Source organism: Micromys minutus (genome assembly GCF_963924665.1).
Source record: "Micromys minutus genome assembly, chromosome: 2".
Classification (NCBI taxonomy): Eukaryota; Metazoa; Chordata; class Mammalia; order Rodentia; family Muridae; genus Micromys; species Micromys minutus.
Window position 1 is genome coordinate 101,364,210 of NC_137971.1, and position 21,956 is coordinate 101,386,165.

At 39.0% G+C, this 21,956-nt stretch overlaps 1 pseudogene across 1 annotated transcript; it reads right to left on the reverse strand.

The window, feature by feature from the left end:
• Positions 1-214: 214 nt before the first annotated feature.
• LOC308417294 (cysteine protease ATG4B-like) lies at positions 215-1,631 on the reverse strand (annotated as a pseudogene). Its single transcript has one exon. The product of its transcript is annotated as a cysteine protease ATG4B-like (transcript).
• Between the last annotated feature and the right edge of the window lie 20,325 nt (positions 1,632-21,956).

Here is a 21,956-nt window from a genome sequence, read left to right on the forward strand (position 1 = left end):
TTTTTTGTTGTTGTTAAACAACTTCAAACAGGGCTTTAATTCCAAATAAACCACAGACCCAAGTGCCCAGGAAAAAGCAGAACCAAAGCTGATGTGCTGACCAGGGCTGGCAGTGTCGAGTGGAGAATTCTGAAAGCTCCTGACCCACTGCTGGTCCTGACCAGGCCTTCTGATGAGCGACTTCATGTGGACAGGCCCTCCATGTGTTTGGGTTTAAGCAGTCTGACTCCAAGCAGTAAGGCCTCCAGGCACCACAGTCCTTGGTCCATGAGTAGAGCAGGCCCTGGGGACAGAGGTGGCACAGGCGAACAGCACTCGGAGGGGTGGCTGGGTAGATGGAATACGGTGACACTGAGTGCCCAAGGCAGGTCTGAGTTCTCAAAGCACCTCAACGAGGGCCATGGAGGCCATCCCTCAACCCAGGATTTTCAGAGAGATAAGATTTCAAAGTCTTCATCCTCAGAGTCAAAGAACCTCTCCAGTCTCTCTACATCAGAAGAATCTAGGGACAGGTTCAGGACATCCTGGCAGGCCAGATGGGAAGGCTGCTGTTCCACCAACTCAAACATAGGCAGGGCACCTCCAAGCTGGGATAACTTTTTGACTTGCTAACACCAGTCGTGAAAGTCTTCCTCAGTCTTACAGAAAAATCCCACGGCAATGGATGGGTCAAGCTCTCCAACGCCCATCCTACAGGGAGGGAGTTGGCAGTGGAAGCTCTCGTCAGGGATAAAGCAGCTGTCGGTCAGCTCCACCGCAGGCTGTGTAGTGTGGGGGTCCAGATAGATGAGCTCCTCACCAACGTAGCCAATAAAGTAGTGGGCACTGTTGGGCTTCCCTCCAATAACACCCAGGGGCTGGGGCATCATGAAACAGTGCTTCAGTGTCTCCACATAGGCCTCATTGATGTCTGTCAGTCCTAGGCGGAGAGGGATGAGAAGCACTAGTGGTCTCCAAGCCAACGGCCTATTGGTGACGTCAGCTCCAGCAGGGAACCCATTACAGTGCCTCTCTGCATCAGTAGGAAGTGCAGCAGCCCCAGCACAGGGAAGGCTGGCCCTGCATAGCCTTCTGATTTCCTCCATCACCACAGTGTTGTCCATTGCTATGTGAACAGCCAAGGAGCTCCATGTGTCGAATACAGCAAGTTTCTAGAGGACCTGGGCAACAGTGTTCGGCCCGTACCACTGGCCTATAGACTTGCCTTTGCCAACTCCCATTTGCGCTATCTGATGAATGGAGTAGTAGCTGTCCTTCCTGTCCAGGAAAGCATTGAGGACATTGAAGTAGCTGTCAGGCTGTCTCTTCCGTTGAATCCATCGCCAATCTCGGCCTAAGTGTCGGCATACCAGGGCCTGGGCAAAGATCATCTGTCCACACCGAAGCATGCAACCCCAGCCTGTGTCTGAAGTAGGGCCAGTTCCCCCAATAGCTGGAAAGTTTCTCCTGTATGTAAACCAAAGTCTGGATGCAACATCAGACAAGATTTCGTCCTTCTCTGTGAAAATGCTGTATTTTCTGCCCAGAATCCAAACAGGCTATGAGGTCTCGGGGAAATCTTCAAATTCAGCAAACCGGAGAGTATCATATGTCAAAGTGGCTGCGTCCATCTTTCCTGTCCGGCTGCCGACTGACCGTGCTGTCGCTCCGACGGGCTACTGCCAAAAATCATTATGTTTAATCTATACTCACCAAGAAAACTTTGACTATTTCCATCTTATGTTTTGTTTTACATGTACTTTATGCTTATGGTAACTTGTAAGATTTCAGTGCATATTATCCAACCTTTAAAAAAAATCAAGTACTGACAAAAATATGTTCATATATTTTTATGCCAAAATACCTTTATAAATTTGTATATGTATGTGTATCTCCTTTTCAAATAAAGTTTTAAGAAAAAAATAATAGTACATATCTCATTATGGAATTACAGGACCTTATAAGAGAAGCAGGCACTAGGGCTCACCCTCCTTAAAAATGATTATTTTATTTTGTATGAATGAGTGTTTGCCTGCCTATGCTTGTGTACCACATGCATGGATGATGCTCATGGAATCCAGAAAAGGGTACTGGATTTGAGCTGTGGATTTGAGCTGCCACGTGGTTGCTGAGAATTGAATTTAGGACTTCTGGAAGAGTCGTCAGAGCTATTAACTAACCACTGAGCAATCTTTTCAACCCTGAGCTCTCCTTCTTTACTAGGTAAAGATACAATGAGAAGTGGACCCACATCTGCTAACCAGGACCCACAACAGTTAGACTCCAAACAAAGAGAAGTAACCTCTGTCGCTTAAGTCACTCAGTCTACAGTAATTTTGGTGTTGTAGCCTATATTGATTAGAACAATAGCTAATGAAGTATTAGCATTTTAGTCTTCTCTTCCCCCCTTTATTATAATAAACATTTCTATTTTATTTTTATTTTTAAAATTATTTTTATTTTTTTGAGAAACTTATACATGTGTACTGAAGCGACATCACTGCCATATCCCCGTTTTCACTCCCGACTCCTCTTCCTCCCATTTACCCTCTCCCTCTTAAATTCATGACCCCTTCTTTAAGTATTACTGTTACCTATGCACATAAATATGTATTTATACACACACATATATATCAATCTACTGAATCGATAGAGCTTTCCCTGTACGTACATATGCCCAGGGCTTACCATTTAAGATTGAATAAACTATGTCATGTCAAGCTCATCCTTGGAAGGAACTAGTTCTTCCTTTGTCTCAGTCGCCAGTGACAATTTATCACTCTCTATCAAGGGGTAGGACCTTGAGGAATTTCCCCTGTCCATATTGATATATCAACTGGTATTGTCATAAAGTTGTTGCGAGTTAATGGGTATCTTTTTCTTCTCATGACTAGAAGACAGTATCGAGGAACAGCCATTTTGTTCCTCTGGCTCTTATCTTTCTCTCTACTCTTCCTTAGTACTCCTTGGACCTTAGGTTAGGGGTCCTGTTGAAGATGTACACCAACTGAGATTTGGTACCACCACATTAGCACCTAGTCTCTGCCCTTTGACCAGTTACAGATCTCTGCAGTATTCTCTATCTGGTGTAACAAGAAGCTTCTTCAGTGAGGGGCGAGTGCTGCACTTCCCAGACTGTGCCTTGACCTTATTTGTTTGTTTGCCTTTTTGAGGCCAATTTTTCTGTTTAACCCTGGCTGTCTTGAAACTCACTCTGTAACCAACTTTATTGTTTAGAGCAGTCTTTAGTTCACAGCAAAATTGATTGGAAAGTAGAATATTAGCATAGACAGTATTACTTTAGAGATTATTAATATTCAAATGGGTAGACATACTGCATTTTACTTATCTATTCACAAGTTGATTGTCATGAGGGCTGCTTCTTTCTACATTTGCTATTATAAAGAACACTGTTTAGTTTTAAATAAGTATGTGTGTGTATGCATGTATGTATGTGTGTACACATGTTGCGATTGAACAGGCACATGCATGCCATGGAACATATTCTCTTCTGTTACCTTGTGGGATATGAGATTTAATTTCAGCACCCTGCTTTCTGAAGGATCTTGCCAGTCCTACTTAGGGTTTTTGAAATGGGGATCTGGTTATGTAGCTTAGGATAGCTACATTGGATTTAAAATGTATTCTAGATTTGCTGAAAACTTGTGATCTTTTTGCCTTTTCTTCTTGAATACCGGCATTATAAGCAAGCACATTCACACATGCCTTTACATCATACATGTAAAATTTCATGTGCATATGAGCTTTCCTTTTTCTCAAATGTACACCTGAGAACAGAATTTTTAGGACATATGCTTGACTTTCTGAGAAATAGCTAAACTGTTTCCTAATGTGATCATTCCATTTTATATTCCAACCAGCAGTATTAAGCGTGTTCATTTTGGGAGTTTTTTTTTTCCATTTTTCATTGTATGTATTTGTTGTAACTGATATTATGTTGAATAAGGCCATTTCATACAATAAATACTGTACCTCAAGCATATTTATTCCACATACTTCTACCTTCCCTTTCTCCTCTACCTCGTACAACTTCCCTTTGTTTATACCCTAGATAGTTTTGCTTCTAATATAATTCTATAGATACAGATAAGATTTTATGTATCTATGTAGGTTGTAGGAACCACATGAAAGAGAAAACATGTCATAGTTTTTACTGAGATGTGCTTAATTAATATGATTACCTTCATTTTCATCCATTTTCTTTCAAATGACAAAACTTTGTACTTTATTGCTGAAAAAATTCCATCGTGCATATATACTACATTTTCTTTATCTGTTCCTTTACTTTTGGGCAACTAGGTTGGTTATGACACTTACAGTAAGAGTGGTATCTGCATACCACCATGAGGAACATGGGTTAAATAAGAAAAAAAATTGAGCTATAATCATAAAAGGATGATAATGTTTTTCTTTAATGATGAGTAAGATTACTGAATGAAGACAGTTGTGTCTAAATGAAACTGGAAAACAGGAAGTGAGATATGTTTGACCCCTAAAGCAATGATTTTTAAAAATATTTCTTTATTCTTGTGTGTGTTTGTGTGTGTGCGCACACATGTGCACATGCATTTATGCATGGTATTTTCACATATGTGGACATCAGAGGACAACTTGCATGGGTTAGTTCTTTCTTTCTATCATGTGTATTGCAGGAATCAAAGTTAGACCATCAGGAAGACAGCAAGTACCTTTCCCCTCTAAGCCATCTTGGCAGCCCCAAGCCTGCAACTTTCTGTCTTTGTGACATTCTAATTGGTTAAGAAAAATAAAAGATAATATATAATAATATGAAATAATACAAAATAGTACAAGATAATAAGTAAGTTACAATATATAAAACAAGAAAGGTGAGTTTAATTAAAATACCCGAGTAGTACCTACAAATTAATCATGACACTGGTGAGATGGCTCAGTGGTTAAAAGCATTTGTTGTAGTCGTTGTAGTAGAGGATCCAGATTCAGTTTCTGGAATGTACATGGACAGCTAACAACTGTGACTCCAGTTTCAGAGGATCCTCTTTCGGTCTCTGCAGCTGTTGCATGGATATCATGAAAAGACAGGCATCTAGGCAAACCTCCATGCACATTAAATAAAAATAAATATGTCAGAAATAAGAATAAAAAAAATCCCAACTGATCAAATGAAAGTCACAAAGCCTCACCACATTTGGGAATAGTCAGTGGCCTGTGGAGACCCTCCCCCCATTTGAATTTTCATGTAATTAAATTAGAAATGAATATTATGATAATAAAAATTACAGTTTAAAATATTCACAAACAGAATTGACACACTACTCTGTCTTAATTTGCATATTATTTGCATAATTATAAAAGCATGAGACTTAGAAAAATTTAAGAATTTATCAACATAAAATTGGCCAAATAAGGAAAAATATGCCTGTTCACATGGATCAAATGCACATACCCTTTGCCACATGGAACAGCAGAGATCTGGGGACACAGGCCTGGTGAGATTGCGCTGTGAGTAACCAAAGCTCAGAGAGGGATAGGTGGAGGTCACTGAAAAGTTGTTCCTATAGCCCTCAGTAAGGACCGGGCCTCTGGCAAAGGGATTCAGGATCCTTCCAGAAAGCCCGTGCTCACAGACTAAATGCACAAGCCTACAGTAAGGCACAGGCCTTTTTCAGTGGGAACCGGTGTCTGCCCAGGAAAGGCAGTGCTTGAAGTTTATCTTTACAGGCCCTCATACACCTGGACCAGTGGAGAGCCTATCACATAGGCCCAGGGAGAGCACACTGGGAGTTCTCAGAGAGCAGAAAGTACAGTGCTATCTGGAAAAGGGTCTGTTTTGGCCTAGAGAAAGAGCAGTTCCCTGCCAGTAGTACTCAGGACCTGTGGGCAGAGGGCTGAGCTCCCAGAACAGCCTCACAAGAGCTCCCACACCTGAGCCCACAAAGACAGACCTGAGTCACTGCCACCAGAACTCACTGCTTGCCCACTAAAAGCTGAACATTCAGAAGGAATTTTCTTTCTGAGCCCATAAGCCCTCAGATCCACAGGAGAGACAGGTGCGAGTCACTGACAACAAGACCATGTATAATCACAGATAACAAGATGGCAAGAGAGAAATGAAAGAATTTAAGTAATGGAAACCAAGGCAACTTGGCAACAGCAGAACCCAGCTCTCCCACCACAGCAAGCAGTGGATTGCTAAACACTCTAGAAAAAGAAGACTCAGACTTGAAATCATACCTCACAATGATAATGGAGATATTCGAGAAGCACATGAATAACTTCTTTAAACAAGCACAGGAGGACTTACATAAACAAATGGAACCTTTTAAAGAGGAAACACAAAAATCACTCAAAGAACTACAGGAAAATACAACCAAACAGATGAGGGAATCAAAAATGAAAATAGAAACAATAAAGAAAATACAAAAAGACACAACCCTGGAGATAGAAAAGCTAAAAAAAAAATCAGGAGTCACAGATGCAAGCATCACCAACAGACTACAAGAGATAGAAAAGAATCTCAGGGGCTGAAGACTACATAGAAAACATAGACAAAACAGTCAGAGAAGATGCAAAAACCAAAAAGCTCCTAACCCAAAACGTTCAAGAGATCCAGGATACAATGAGAAGACCAAACCTAAGGATAATAGGACTAGAAGAGGGTAAAGAATGATAACTAAAAGGCACAGTAAATATCTTCAACAAAATCATAGAAGAAAACTTCCCTACCCTTAAGAAGAAGATGACCATGAGCACAAAAAAAAAAAAAAAAAAAAAAAAAAAAAAAAAACCCTACAGAACCCCAATCAGATTGGACCAGAAAAAAAAACACTTCCTGACACATAATAATCAAAACGCCAAGTGCCCAAAGCAAAGAAAGAATACTAAAAGCAGTAAGGGAAAAAGGTCATGTAACATATAAAGGCAGACCAATCAGAATCACACCCAACTTTTCAACAGAGACTATCAAAGCTAGAAGATCCTGGACAGACATCATACAGACACTAAGAGAACACAAATGTCAGTCGAGGTTACTATATCCAGCAAAACTCTAAATCACCATGGATGGAGAGACCAATATTTTCCAAGACAAATCTAAATTGACACAATATCTGAATACAAATCCAGCCCTACAAGAATAATTGATGGACAACCCAATACAAGGAGGGAACTTACATGCTAGAGAAAGCAAGAAAATAACTAAGTAAGAAAACCGAAAGAAGAAAGACACATAGAAATAATTCTATCTCTAAAAGCAAAATTAGCAGGAAACAGCAATCATTATTCCTTAATATCTGTTAACATAAATGGACTCAATTCCTCAATAAAGAGACATATACTATCAGACTAGATACATAAACAGAATCCAGCAATTTGCTGCATACAGGAAGAAAACTCATCTCAAAGACAAAGACAGACACTATCTCAGAGTAAAAGGCTGGGGAAAGAACCTTCCAAGCAAACAGCCCCAAGAAACACACTGGAGTAGCCATTCTAATATTGAATAAAGTAGATGTTCAACCAAAAACTATCAAAATGATAAGGAAGGACACTTTTTGCTCATCACAGGGAAAATTTATCAGGATAAATTCTCAATTCTTAACATATTTGCTCCAAATACAAGAGAATCCATATTCATAAAAGAAACCCTACTAAAGCTTATAACATACATTGCACCACACACAATAATAGTGGGAGACCTTAACACTCCACTCTTATCAATGGACAGATCATGGAAACAGAAACTGAACAAGGATGTAATGAAACTAGCAGAGGTTATGAACCAACTGGAATTAACAGACATCTACAGAACATTTCACCATAAAACAAAAGAATACACCACCTGTTCAGCACCTCACAGCACCTTCTCCAAAATTGACCATATTGTCGGTCACAAAACAAGCCTCAATAGATGTAAAAAGATTGAAATATTCCCATGCATTTTATCAGATCACCATGGACTAAGGCTGGTCTTTAATAATAACAAAGACAAACAAAAATCCCACATACACATGGAAGCTAAATAATGCTCTACTCAATGATAGCATGGTCAAAGAAGAAATAAAGAAATTAAGGATTTTTTAGAATTTAATGAAAATGAAAACACAGCATACCCAAACATGTGGGATGCAATGAAAGCAGTGCTATGAGGAAAACTCATAGCTCTGAGTGCCTTTAAAAAGACTGGAGAGAGCATACACTAGCAACTTGACAGAACAGTTGAACACTCTAGAACAAAAAGAAGCAGATACACTCAAGAGGAGTAAATGGCAAGAAATAATCAAACGCAGAGAAGAAATTGACCAAATAGAAACAAGAAGAACCACAAAGAATCAACAAAACCAAGAGCTGGTTCTTTGAGAAAATTAACAAGGTTGATAAACCCTTAGCAAGACTAACTAGAGGGCAAAAAGAGAGTATCCAAATTAACAAAATCAGAAAGGAAAGTGGAGACATAACAACTGAAACTGAGGAAATTGAAGAAATCATCAGATCCTACTACAAAAGCTTATACTTAACAAAACTGGAAAATCTGGAGGAAATGGATGAATTCCTAGACAGATACCATGTACTAAAGTTAAACCAGGACCAGATAAACCGTCTAAATAATCGCATAACACCTAAAGAAATAAAAGCAGTCATCAAAACCATCCCAACCCCCCCCCCAAAAAAAATCCCAGGACCAAGTGGTTCAGTGCAGATTTCTATCATACATTTATTGACGACCTAATCCCAATACTCTCCAAACTATTCCACAAAATAGAGTCAGATGCAACACTACCCAACTCATTCTTTGAAGCTACAATAGCCCTCATTCCTAAGCCACAAGGAGACCCTACAAGGAAAGAGAACTTCAGACCAATCTCCCTTATTATAAACACTGATGCAAAATTACTCAACAAAATTCTTGCCAACCAAATCCAAGAACACATCAAAAGGAACATTCACCATGATCAATTAGGTTTCATCCCTGGGATGCACAGACGGTTCAATATGTAGAAATCCATCAAGGTAATCCACCATATAAACAAACTCAAAGAAAAATAATACATGATCATCTTACTAGATGCTGAGAAAGCATTTGACAAAATTCAACACTGCTTCATATTAAAAGTCTTGGAAAGAGCAAGAATCCAAGGCCCATACCTACACATGGTAAAAGCAATATACAGCAAGCCAGTAGTCAATAATAAGCTAAACATTGAACTTGAAGCAATCCCACTAGACAAGGCTGCCCACTCTCCCTCTACCTATTCAACATAGTACTGGAAGCCCTGCCCAAGGCAATTAGATAACAAAAGAAAGTAAAGGAGATACAAATCAAAAAGGAGGAAGTCAAAATATCACTATTTGCCAATGACATGATAGTGTACTTGACCCCACAAATTCCACCAGAGAACTTTTACAGCAAACAACTGATAAACAACTTCAGCAAAGTGGCTGGATATAAAACTAACTCAATCAAATCAGTACCTTTCTCTACTCAAAGGACAAACATGATGATGAAGTAATTAGGAAAAAGATAGTCACAAATATATCAATATAAAATACCTTGGTATAACCCTAACTAAGCAAGTGAAAGATCTGTATGACAAGAACTTCAAATCTCTGAAGAAGGAAATTGAAGAAGATCTCAGAAGATGGAAAGATCTCCCATGCTCATGGATTGGAAGGATCAACACTATAAACATGGCCATCTTACTAAAAGCAATCTACAGATTCAATGCAATCCCCATCAAAATTTCAACTCAATTCTTCATAGAGTTGGAAAGAGAAATTTCCAAATTCTTCTGGAATAACAAAAAACCTAGAATATTGAAATCTATTCTCAACAACAAGAAAATGTCTGTGGGAATCCCATCCCTGACCTCAAGCTGTATTACAAGGCAATTGTGTTAAAAACCACATGGTACTGGTACGGAGATAGCCAGGTAGATTAATGGAACAGAATAGAAGATCTAGAAATGAAGTCTCACACATATGGTCACTTGATCTTTGACAGAGAAGCTGAAAACATTCAATGGAAAAAGTACAGCCTCTTCAACAAATGGTGTTGGCTCAACTGGCATTCAGCATGCAGAAGAATGAAAATAGATCCTGTCTCATCTCCTTGTACAAAGCTCAAGTGCAAGTGGATCAAAGATCTCCACATTAAACCAGGTACACTGAAACTATTAGGAGAGGGAGTAGGGAAAACCTTAGAACACATAGGCTCAGGCGAGAATTTCCTGAACAGAATACCAGTGGCTTGTGCTCTAAGACCAAGGATTGAGAAACAGGACTTAATGAGATTGCAAAGTTTCTGTAAGGCTAAGAACACTGTCAAGGAAACAAAATGGCAGCCAACAGATTGGAAAAAGATCTTTACCAATCCCACATCTGATAGAGGTCTAATATCCAGTATATACAAAGAACTCAAGAAGTTAGACTCCAGAGAATCAAACAATCCAATTAAAAAATGGGGTACAGAGCTAAACAAAAAATTCTCAATTGAGGAATATCGAATGGCTGAGAAGCAATTAAGGAAGTGCTCGACATCCCTAGTCATCAGGGAAATGAAAATCAAAACAACCCTGAGATTCTACCTCACACCAGTCAGAATGGCTTAGTTCAAAAACTCAGAAGACAGCAGATGCTGGTGAGAATTCGGAGAAAGAGGAACACTCCTCCATTGTTGGTGGGGTTGTAAGCTGCTACAACTACTCTGGAAATCAGTCTGAAGGTTCCTCAGAACATTGGACATAGTCCTACCTTTCAACCCAGTTATTCTTCTTCTGGGCATATACCCCAAAGTTGCTCCAACTTATAAGCAGGACACATGCTCCACCATGTTCATAGCAGCCTTATTTATAATAGCGAGAAGCTGGAAAGATCCCTAATGCCTTTCAGTAAGTGAATGGATACAAAAATTGTGGTACATTTACACAATGGCATTCTACTCAGCTATTAGAAACAATGACTTTATAAAATTCCTAGGAAAATAAAATTCCATCTAGAAAATATTATCATGAGAGAGGTAACCCAATCACGAAAGAACAGACATAATGTGCAGTCACTGATAATTGGATACTAGCCACAGAAAGCTCTGAATACCCCAGAAACAACTCATAGATCTTATGAAGCTAAAAAAATGAAAATAAACAAAAAACCGAAATAGAAAAGGCTAAAAATTGAATGCCTCAGTCCTTAGGAAAAAAAAGTGTATAGCACCTCTCAGATTGCGGTACACCTAGATATTAAATCATTTATAATTCAAGGGCTAAGAATATAGCCTTTTGGTAATTTTTGGTACTTAAAAATCATTATGCTTAATCTATACACACCACGAAAACTTTGATCATTTCTATGTTACATTCTGGTCTACATGTACTTTATCCTTATGGTAACTAGTAAGATTTCAATGCATGCTATCAAACCTTTAAAAACATTAAGTACTGATAAAAATATGTTCATATATTCTTATGCCAAAATGCTTTAAAAAATCTGTACCTGTATCTCTCTTTTTAAAATAAAGTTGTAAGAAGAAAAAGAAGGAAAAAATATACTGTCTAGATGATGAAATGCCATACAGTAGATAAATATACACATAAACTCATGCAAACACACATGCATATATAAATATTAAATAAATAATTCTTTTAAAAATCAGAGGGAGAAGTATAGGAAAGTTGTGTAAATGATGCTTCAAGTTGTCCTCTGTCACCTGTTTATAGGCCTGTGACAGTTCGTGCATGTAGGAGTCAGATGACAGTTTGCAGGGTCTGTTCTCTTCTACCTTGTGTTTCTTGGGGGCCAGAACTCAGGTTATTAGGCTTAAAGGCAGGTGTCTTTATCCCCTGACTTATCTTGCCAGCCCATATCTTCTCATTTTTAACTTCTATCTTTTAAAAAATCTTACAGCTTTTAAAACTTTTTTACATTTTATAATTTAGAAATTTTTTCTCTTATATGTTTAATCCAGTTCATGTAAGCTGCCCATCTTTTGTTCTGTAGCCTAGTTGTTCCAGTTGATTTATGACACACACAAACCCAAACATAAATAAATTGGAAGCATTGAAAGTATGTTCCAAATAAAACCAACTTCCAACTTGTGTTCTTTTTTCCCCTCTGAATACTCACACTTTTCTTAAATTTCTGTTTCCAATGTTAGTTATGCCCTTCCTATTGTCTTCTTAAATTTTAACCTTCTATGCTAGCTGGAGGGCTTTGTATTTTGAGAGAGGGGAAGCTGCAATTGGAGTGTAAAGTAAATAAATTAATTAATTGAAAAAATAAAAAGAAAACACAAGTGACTAGCAGGTGTAGTGTTTCCAAATTCTCCAACATCAATTCAGATTCTTCCTTGCTGGAATGTACAGTGTTCTGAAAAATAAAAGATTATAAGATATGTAAAAAAAAAGATGTCTATGGTGCTTATGGGAACAGCTCTCTTGAAACACCTTAATGCATATCAGGTATATCCCACATATTTATGGGAGTGTGATCAGGCTTAAGATGCTGGGTGGTCATCTCTTATGTATGTCTTTTGGTCTGGCTTATAAGGTTCCTTCTAACCAAGGAGTAAGGTATGTTGTGTTTCTCTACCAAGCTGCTGTACATTTTAGGGAGACCCTAAAACTGGAAGAAAAAGCATCTCACATATTTGGAATATTTATAAGAATGTGTTGATAGAATTTTAAAATAAAACAGACAAGCCTGGAATAAAAGAGAGGCATGAGGTATTGAAGGAGTGGCAGTAGAAAAAATCTTGACTGAGCAAGCAAAGCTTCTGACACATGCTCTCATGCAAAGACCTTGAAATAAGTAGCAGTAACCAGCTCAGTATAAACGAAAACACTCTCAGGCAAGCAAAGGAGATGTTCTAGTTCCAGAAATAACTAGTCAACATCTACCAATGAGGCTACATGCATGGCTGGTCATAAAAGGCCTGTATGCTACCTGGCAGTGATCTCAGGGACTCTGGCAAAAGTAGATCATCCTTGTAATTCCATACTGAGTCACCAAAAACTGTTGATGAAGACTACAGTTTTCTACTAATTGAAATTAGTGGGCTATTAAAGAAAAACAGAGAACATGATGTTAGGAGCGTGGATGGGGAATAGGAGGGGGAAAAGGAAGGGGAATATGATCAAAGCATATTACATGTGTGTATGAAATACTCAAAAAATAAAATATAAAAATACAACATTTAGTTAAAATGGAATATAAATACTTTATTTTGAGCCAAATATAAGTGATAGTGTCCTAGAAATGTGAATTTATGCTGTTCTGTCAGTAGTTACATTCTCTGGAGTGTAGTGTTGGAATGAATGAAGACAGACTTCTTAAGAGTCCTCATGAGGGTCCAGAAATATCCAGGATAGACTTCTTCCCCATATATCCCCTGCCTGTCACATCCACATGAGCACAGTCAGCAGAGGTGAGTTGCATTCTTCACCCCTACCCCATTGTCTGGCTCACAGTTCTTTCTACCTTCGCAAGGAGGTCTGAAGAAGCACAAGGAATATCCAGGTTAGATCCTCCCCACCAATCTCTTGCATGTTAGGTCCATCTGATGTACAGCCAACAGAGGTGAGGACTGCACTCTTCTCTGAGATCCTTTTTTGGGCTCAGGGCTCTATCTGCCTCCTCTAGGAGTCCAGCTGGCATCCTACAGGAATATCCAGCCAACACCATGGACAACTAGATGGTTAAAGGACAATATAAAAACACAATCATTAGGAGCCAGGGCAATATGGAACCACCAGAGCCCAGCTATCCTGTTATAGCAAGTCCTGGATAGCTTAATATAGCTGAAGCACATGACCTTGAATTCAATATTTAAAAGGAGATAAAGGCCTTTTAAGAGGAAATGAATAAATCCTTAAAGAAATTAAAGAATACAACTGAACAGTTGAAGAAAATGACTAAAATTCTTTTAAGACCTCAAAATGAAAATAGAAGCAATTAGAAGAAAAAATCACAAACTCACACACAAACTCATAAAAACATTACTACCACCAACATAATAAATAACAGGAATTAATAATTGCTTGTCATTAATATATTGCAAAATCAATGGACTCAATTCTTCAATAAAAAGACACAGGTGAAAAGAGTGAATGCAAAAACAGGATTCATCATTCAGTTGCATACAAGAAACACAGCAACAAAGATAGACATTACCTCAGAGTAATGGTCTGGAAAAAAGTTTTCCAAGCACATGGTCCTAAGAACAAGCTTGAATGTCTATTCTAGTATTTAATAAAATAGACTTTCAATAAAAAATAATAAAAAAATGGGCAAAAACACTTCATACTCATCAAGGGAAATATCCACTAAGATAAAGCCTCAATTATGAACATCCATGCCCCAGATGCAAGGGTACTAACATCCATAAAATAAACATTAATATTGAATCCCATACATTAATAAGGGAAGACTTCAACACCCACCCTCACCAATGGACAGGTCATCAAGACAGAAATTAAACAGAGTTTATGAATCAAATGTATCTAACAGATGTCTTTAGAGCATTCCATGTAAACACAAAAGAACATATCTTTTCCTTAGCACCTCCTGAAACCCTCTCAAAATTAAGCATATAGTTTGTCACAAATTAAGTCTCAACAGATACAAGAAAATTAAAATAACCCTTTGTATCTTATTAGACTACCATGGATTAAAGCATAACTTCAACAACAGAAACAACAGAAAGCCTATAAATTTATGGAAAGTGAACAACAATACATTGAATGATCACCAGGTTAGGGAAGAAAGAAAAAGAAATGAAAGACTTTCAATTAAAAATAAATTAAAGAATTCAATGAAAATGAAGGTACAACACACTCAAATTAATTGGACACAATGGAAGCAGTGCTAAGAGGAAAGTTCCCATGAACTAAGTGCCTTTAGAAAGAAATTAAAGAGTTCTCATACTGACAATTTAAAAGCACTCCTTAAAGCTCTAGAAGAAAAAGAAGCAAACACATCCAAGAGGAGACAGCAAGAAATAAACTCAAGGCTAAAATCAATAAATTAGAAACAATGCAAACAATACAAAGAATCAACAAAATCAAGAAATGGTTCTTTGAGAAAATCAACAAGATAGACAAATCCTTAGCTAAACCAACTAAAAGGCAGAGGTACAGTAGCCAAATAAACACAAACAAAATGAACATTAACAAATTCTTTCTATGAGATCAGTCACCCTGATACCTAAACAACACAAAAATTCAACAAAGAAAGAATATCAGACTAACTTTCCTTATTAAGAAAAAAATGATTCAAAAATACTCAATAAAATATTTGCAAACTGAATCTAAGAACACATCAAAAACATTATCTACCATGATACATAAATAGGCTTCATCCCAGGGATGCTGGGATGGTTCAAATAAGATAACCCACCAAATAAATTTAAAAAAAAAAAAAAAAAGAAAAAAGAAAGTACCCAATCATCTCATTAAATGTTGAAAAGGCCTTTTAAAATCTCTTAACAGTCCTTTATGTTAAAAGTCTTGGTGAGATCAGGGATGCAAAATGCATACCTAAACATAGTAAAGGTAATACACAGCAAGCCAATAGTGAGCATCAAATTAAATGGAGAAAAATCTAAAGCATCTCCTCTAAATTCAGCAGCAAGACAAGGCTGCCCACTCTCCCTATATCTATTCAACATAGTACTTGAAATTCTAGCTAGAGGAGATCAAACAAATACAAATTGGAAAGGATGAAGTATGGTTATTTGCAGATGAAATGGTGGTATACGTATGTGACCCCAAAACTTCTAGCAGAAAACTCCTACAGCTGATAAACACCTTCAGCAAAGTGGCTGTGTACAAAATTAACAACAACAACTAAAAAACAGTAGACCTCCTTTGTACAAATAATAAATGTGCTGAGAAAGAAATTAAAAAAACCATCCTTTTCTTTCCCCCCATTTTCTTCTTACAAATTTATTTAAATAAAATGAGATGCATGTATAGATTTTTTAAAAGCATTTTTGTATAAAAAATATGAGTATATTTTTGTCAGTACTTGATTTTTTAAAAAGGTTGGATAGTATGCATTGAAATCTTCCTAGCTATCATAAGCATAAAGTACATGTAAAACAAAACACACGCCAAGAAAACCATCCCTTTACAATAACCACAAATTATTTAAAATGTCTTGGTGTAACTATAACCAAGCAAGTGAAAGACCTATATGATAAGAACTTCAAGTCTCTGAAGAAAGAAATTGAGGAAAATATCAGAAGATGGAAAGATCTCCCATGCTCATAGATCAGTTGACTTAACATAGTAAAACCATTCATCTTACTATATGCAATCTACAGACTTAATATGGTTCCTATCAAAATTCTAATATAATTATTTATAGACCTTGAAAGAGCAATTCTCAACTTCATATGAAAAGTAAGACTCAGGATAGCTGAAACAATCCTGTACCAAAAAAAAACCAAAAAAACAAAACAAAACAAAAAAAACCTTGTGGAATATTACTCTCCCTGATTTCAAGCTGTTCCACAGATGGATAGTAATAACAACCAGACAGATTGATCAATGGAGTAAAATAAAAAATCCAGAAATAATTTCACAGACATACAGACAAAGAAGCTAAAACCATACAATGGAAAAAAAGAAAGCATCTTCAACAAATGGTGATTGTTTAACTGGATGTCTGTATGTAGAATGCAAATAGATCCATATTTATTACCCTACACAAAGTTCAATTCCAAGTGGATCAATAACCTCAACATAAAACCAGACACACTGAATCTAATAGCAAAGAAAGTCAGGAACTGCCTTGAGCACATTTGCAAAGGAGACAACTTCCTGAACTGAACACCAATAGCATAGGCACTAAGATCAACGATTAGCAAATGGGATCTCAAGAAACTGTAAAGCTCTGTAAGGCAAAGGACGTGGTCCTCCCTTCTCCCTGAAGGTCAATGTCTACCAGCTGTGAGGACAAATGGAATACAAGCAGGTTTCAGGTGGCCATGAGTATGACAGAACTCTAGAGACCACTGAAGTGAGACAAGTGTACTTTGTTGCTTCAGGGATAGGGTATGGGTGTAAGTGGCTAATTGATTATAGCATCAAGAGGGCATGAAAGGCTGGTTGGTTTTAACACAGCACCTAATAATCTCGTGGACAAGAAGCCAGAGCGGGACTTGTTTGCTGAGTTATGCACAAACAATGTGAGCCTCCAGTGTTCATAAATAGTCTCCAGACAAAATCAGGCAGAGAAAGGGAAGCCCCACTGAGAAAGTGTGTCCTCCATTTTGGGCTAAACTCAGAGAGCCATCTTTTCACTAGGGACTGTGACCTTAATAACAGGTTTCTCCAACAAAAGGACACCATTAATAGGCTAAAAAAGATCTTTGGGAAAAGATCTTTACCAAGCCTACATCCAACAGAGGACTAATATCCAAAATATATAAAGAACTTGAGAAATTTGATACTCATAAGCCAGATAACCCTATTTAAAAATTGGGTCCAGAGCTAAACAAAATTCTCAAGAGAGAAATCTCTAATGGCCAAGAAACACGTAAAGAAATGTTTAATGCCATTACTCATCAGGGAAATGCAAATCAAATGACTCAGATACCATTTTACACCCAACCGAATGTCTTATCAAAAACTCACATGACAGCACATGCTGGCAAGGATGTGGAGCAAGGGGAACACTCCTTCATTGCTGGTGGGAGTTCAGACACGTACAACCACTTTGGAAATCAATCTGGTGGTTTCAAGAAAATTGAGAATAGTTCTACATAAACACCCAGCCATACCACTCCTGGGCATACACCCAAAAGATGTTCCACCATGCCACATGGTACTCAACTATGTTCACAGCAGTTAAATTCTTTATAGGAAACAACCAAGATATCTCTCAACCAAAGGAAGAATAAAGAAATTGTGTTATGCTTTACACTATTCAGCTATTGAGAACAAAGACATAATGAAATTCTCAGGCAGATGGATGGAACTAGACACTTCCATCTTGAGTGAGGTAACTCAGACCCAGAAGACACAGATGGTATGCAACCACGTATAGATGGGCATTAACCATCAAGTACAGAATTACCATGCTACATCCCACTGACCCAAAGAAGCAAAATAACAAGAAGGACCTAAGGTAGGTTGCTTGAACCTCATTGAGAAAGGAAAATAAAATAGACATGGGTTTGATCGAAGTGGTAAGGACTGGGTGGGAGTGGAAGGTCAGGAGGGCAATCTGGATGGCTATCAGTTGTGATGAGAGAGGACAGAAGACTGGGAGAGAGAATGGGAATCAATGTTGGGGGGAATCTCTGGGATGAACCAGAGATCTGGGACAGGGAAGACCCCTGGGAGTCTGTGGGGGTGACTGTAGTTGACATTCCTAGAAGGTTGGGATATAGGGACTGAAGTGGCCATCTACTATAGCCCTGGGGGATTTCTGGTGGATGCAGGGGGACATTAACCCACCCACAAAACCTTCAACCCAAAATTTGTCCTGCATACAAGATGCACAGGGATAAAGATAGAGATCTGAGGGAATGGCCAATAAATCACTGTCTCAACTGAGACCCATCCCGTGGGAGAGAACCAACCCCTGATACTGTTAATGATACTGTTATCTTTCTAGACAAAAGCCTAGCATAACTATCTCTTGAGAGGCTGCATCCAGCAGCTGGTAGAAATGATACAGAGACCCACAGTCAAATATTAGGTAGAGCTCGTGAAGGCTTGTGGAAGAGTAGGGAGAAGGATAGAGTGGGGGAAACGATGGGGTGGCAGAGGGATCAAGGACATCACAAGAAGCCCTTACAGAGTAAACTAACCCAGACCCATGAAGGTTCACAGAAACTGAACCACCAAAGAGTATGCATGGCCTGGACCTAAGCCCCCTACCCACTTATAGCAGTTTACAGTTTGGTCTTCATGTGGGTCCCCTAACAATTGGAGCAGGGGCTGTCTCTGACTCTGTTACCTGTCACTGAATCATCTTTCCCATCTCTACTGCCTTTTCTGACCTCAGTGGGAGAGTATGTGCCTAGTCCTGCAGTGATTTGATGTGCCATGGCTGGGTGGAACACATGGAGGCCTTCCCTTCTCTGAGGCAATGGAGACGGGGCTGTTTGTGAGGGTGGGACTAGGAGGGGGCTGTGATCAGGATGTAAAGTGAATTAATGATGATGATGGTGATGATATTGATGATGATGATGATGATGATGGTGATGATAAAGAGTTGTCATGAGGTAAGCGAAAAGAGCCCATGGCCCTTGGAGTTTCAAGTTTGCAGTCTGGCACTTAGCAATTTCCAGCTGTCAGTCCTCAGGCAACGTAACTTTAAATATCTTTAATTTCTCTAAGCCTTGGTTTTCACATCTACTGCATGTGGAATAACCATAGTAACTTTATTACAGGGTCTTTGTGGGACTTAGAAATAAGGACTGTGGAATATCTGCATATGATAGCAACCATCATTGTAATTACAGCGTTGCCTACAATTCCCATCAGGCTCAGCTCCAGCTGTTCAGGAGGAGCCACTTCCGATGACCCCCACTGCTCCTGGCACCACAAGTTAAATGTATCTGATAAAGATGTCCATGCAGCTATTGAGATTAGTTTCCACCTCTCTTGATCGCAGCCTTTCCCAGTGCTATACTTCTGTGCTGGGATCTGCACAGAAGGGATTTCAGTGGTTGGCATTCAAACTTGCTTTCCCTAGGGAGCTTCTCTTTACCCGTTTCCCCATCTGTGCTTTCCCACAGCAGACTTTTCAGAGTATATGTTGCTCAACCGGAACAGGCACACATGGCTTGGGTAAATGCAATCAGCATGCTCCTAAGGAAACACGATGAACTCTACAAAATCCAAATACTCGCCATTCTTTAGAGAGACTTAGATGTATGCTCTAGTCCTCTCCCTCAGTAAAAACCAAAACGAAGAGCCAGGTGGAGGCTATGGAAGCTAGAATGAGAATGACTCTCTGGTGCAATGGCTAGGAGGGTAGAGGAACTGGCTGCAAAACCTGATGACCTGGGTTCAGTCTTGAAGGCACCCCTGGGGTTGCCGGCTAGAACATGGCTCTGTGTGCATTGTTGGGGAGAGAGCTGCTACCTGGGTGTGCTGTCACCTCCTAGCTCAGCATAAAGATGATACCAACAACCAGATCAGAATAAAGATTATATCCAACAACCAGTGCAGAGTAAAGGAATACTCGTAACCCTGGAAAATCATCACCTTCATTCCTGGCCTGGGTCACCTTTGTAAAACTGGACTAAGGAATTTTTAAGAATCGTCATAGTTTAGACTTATCTTGGATCAAGTGGACACTGAACAGATGATCAGAACTATTGAGAATTTTAGATACAAAAATTTAAAAAGTACAAAAAGACCAATAGAGTCAACTAACCTGGACTCTTGGGGTCTAAGAGACTGAACCACCAACCAAAGAACATACACAGGCTGGATCTAGGCCTCCTCACACATACGTAGCAGATGTGCAGTTTAATCTTCATGGGATCCCAAACAACTGGACTGGGGGTAGGGGGTGGCTATTTCAAAAGCTGTTGCCTGTCTATGGTATATGTTCTTCTCTCTAGGCTGCCTTGTCTGGCCTTGGTGGGAGAGGATGTGCCTAGCTTCATAGAGACTTGATGTCCCAAGAGGGCCCCCTCCCACTCAAAGGAGATAAGGATGAGGGGTGGGGAAAAGGATTGTGGGAGGAAGTGACCAGAATGGGGGCAGTGAGCAGGATATAAAGTGAATAATTAAAAAATAAAAGAATTTTAGGTACATTATCTCCTCCTCCTCCTCTTTGATTAAGTAGGTATAAGGAGCCATTGCTCACACTTTCCCCAGTGGATAGAAAGGTTCTCAGTTTACTAAATGAGTTTTTCATGTCTGCCAAATAGTTGATTTGAACCAGATGTGTCTGACTCCAGTATTTGTATCCAGGCAACTGGATTAATAAATATCTAGGTAGGCATAAGAGGCTGTGTGTGCTAAGTAGTACAGTGTGCTAGCTTGTGGGGAGCCTGGGCTAAGGCGTGGTTCTGCGCCTAACTATCTCTATAGGTTGATATTCTCATCCACTGAGCCAGGGAGGCTCTAGGTGGCTGACCCTCTTGTGCTCATCTGTAAAAGATGCCTGCTCATTGTATTTCTTCCTGGGAAGGGGTCTGAGTTTGAGGAAAAACATTTTCATTAATCCTAGCACTTACTTTGGCCTTTCTGGAGGAGTTGCATTCTCATCTATATAGTTGGGTAAGTACCACTCTTGCCAATTTACAAAGGTTAGGGGAAGGACAAATTAGCATTTTTTTACTATAAGATGTTCTATAAATTGCATAGACTTCATTCATTCACTCATTCATTCACACATTCATTCATCATTCATTCACATGACCAACAAACGTGTGTGTACTAACTAGTTCCTAAAATAACACTATGATTCAACCCATGCCCTGAAGCCTTCAATTTATGTGGGCATGCTGAAGTCTGTAATAAAATTGCTATGAATTGGCATAGTCACTCTCAAGCACAATCTGGAATACACATCTAGCAGGATAGTGACATATTCATCCAGTCCATAAAGATTTAGAGTTCCTGCTAGTACGTGTGTGTGTGTCCCCACTGAGGCATGAGTTTCCTCGCTTCTTCTGTTGGTGTCTTGTTTGGGGTTAGAGACATTGGGTTACACCTTCCCAAGAAAGTTAACACTGCTTTACCAGGTAAATTGAGGCCCAGGCTCCTGCATGAGACATCTTGACAGATATCCAAGGGGGGAGCAGAGATCTTGTAGCGATCTTGTGACTCTCATATATAGACATTTTCTCCAATGAATTAGGGTTCTTGTTGTTAGATAGTCCTTGCTTAGAAGAAATGGCTGCAGATATAGCTTAATGGTACAACTCTGCCCACAGGTCTGGAATTTACTCGGCAGAACTAGAGGGGAAAAAAAAGGAAAGGAAACAAAATAATGAAAGGAAGGAAGAAAAG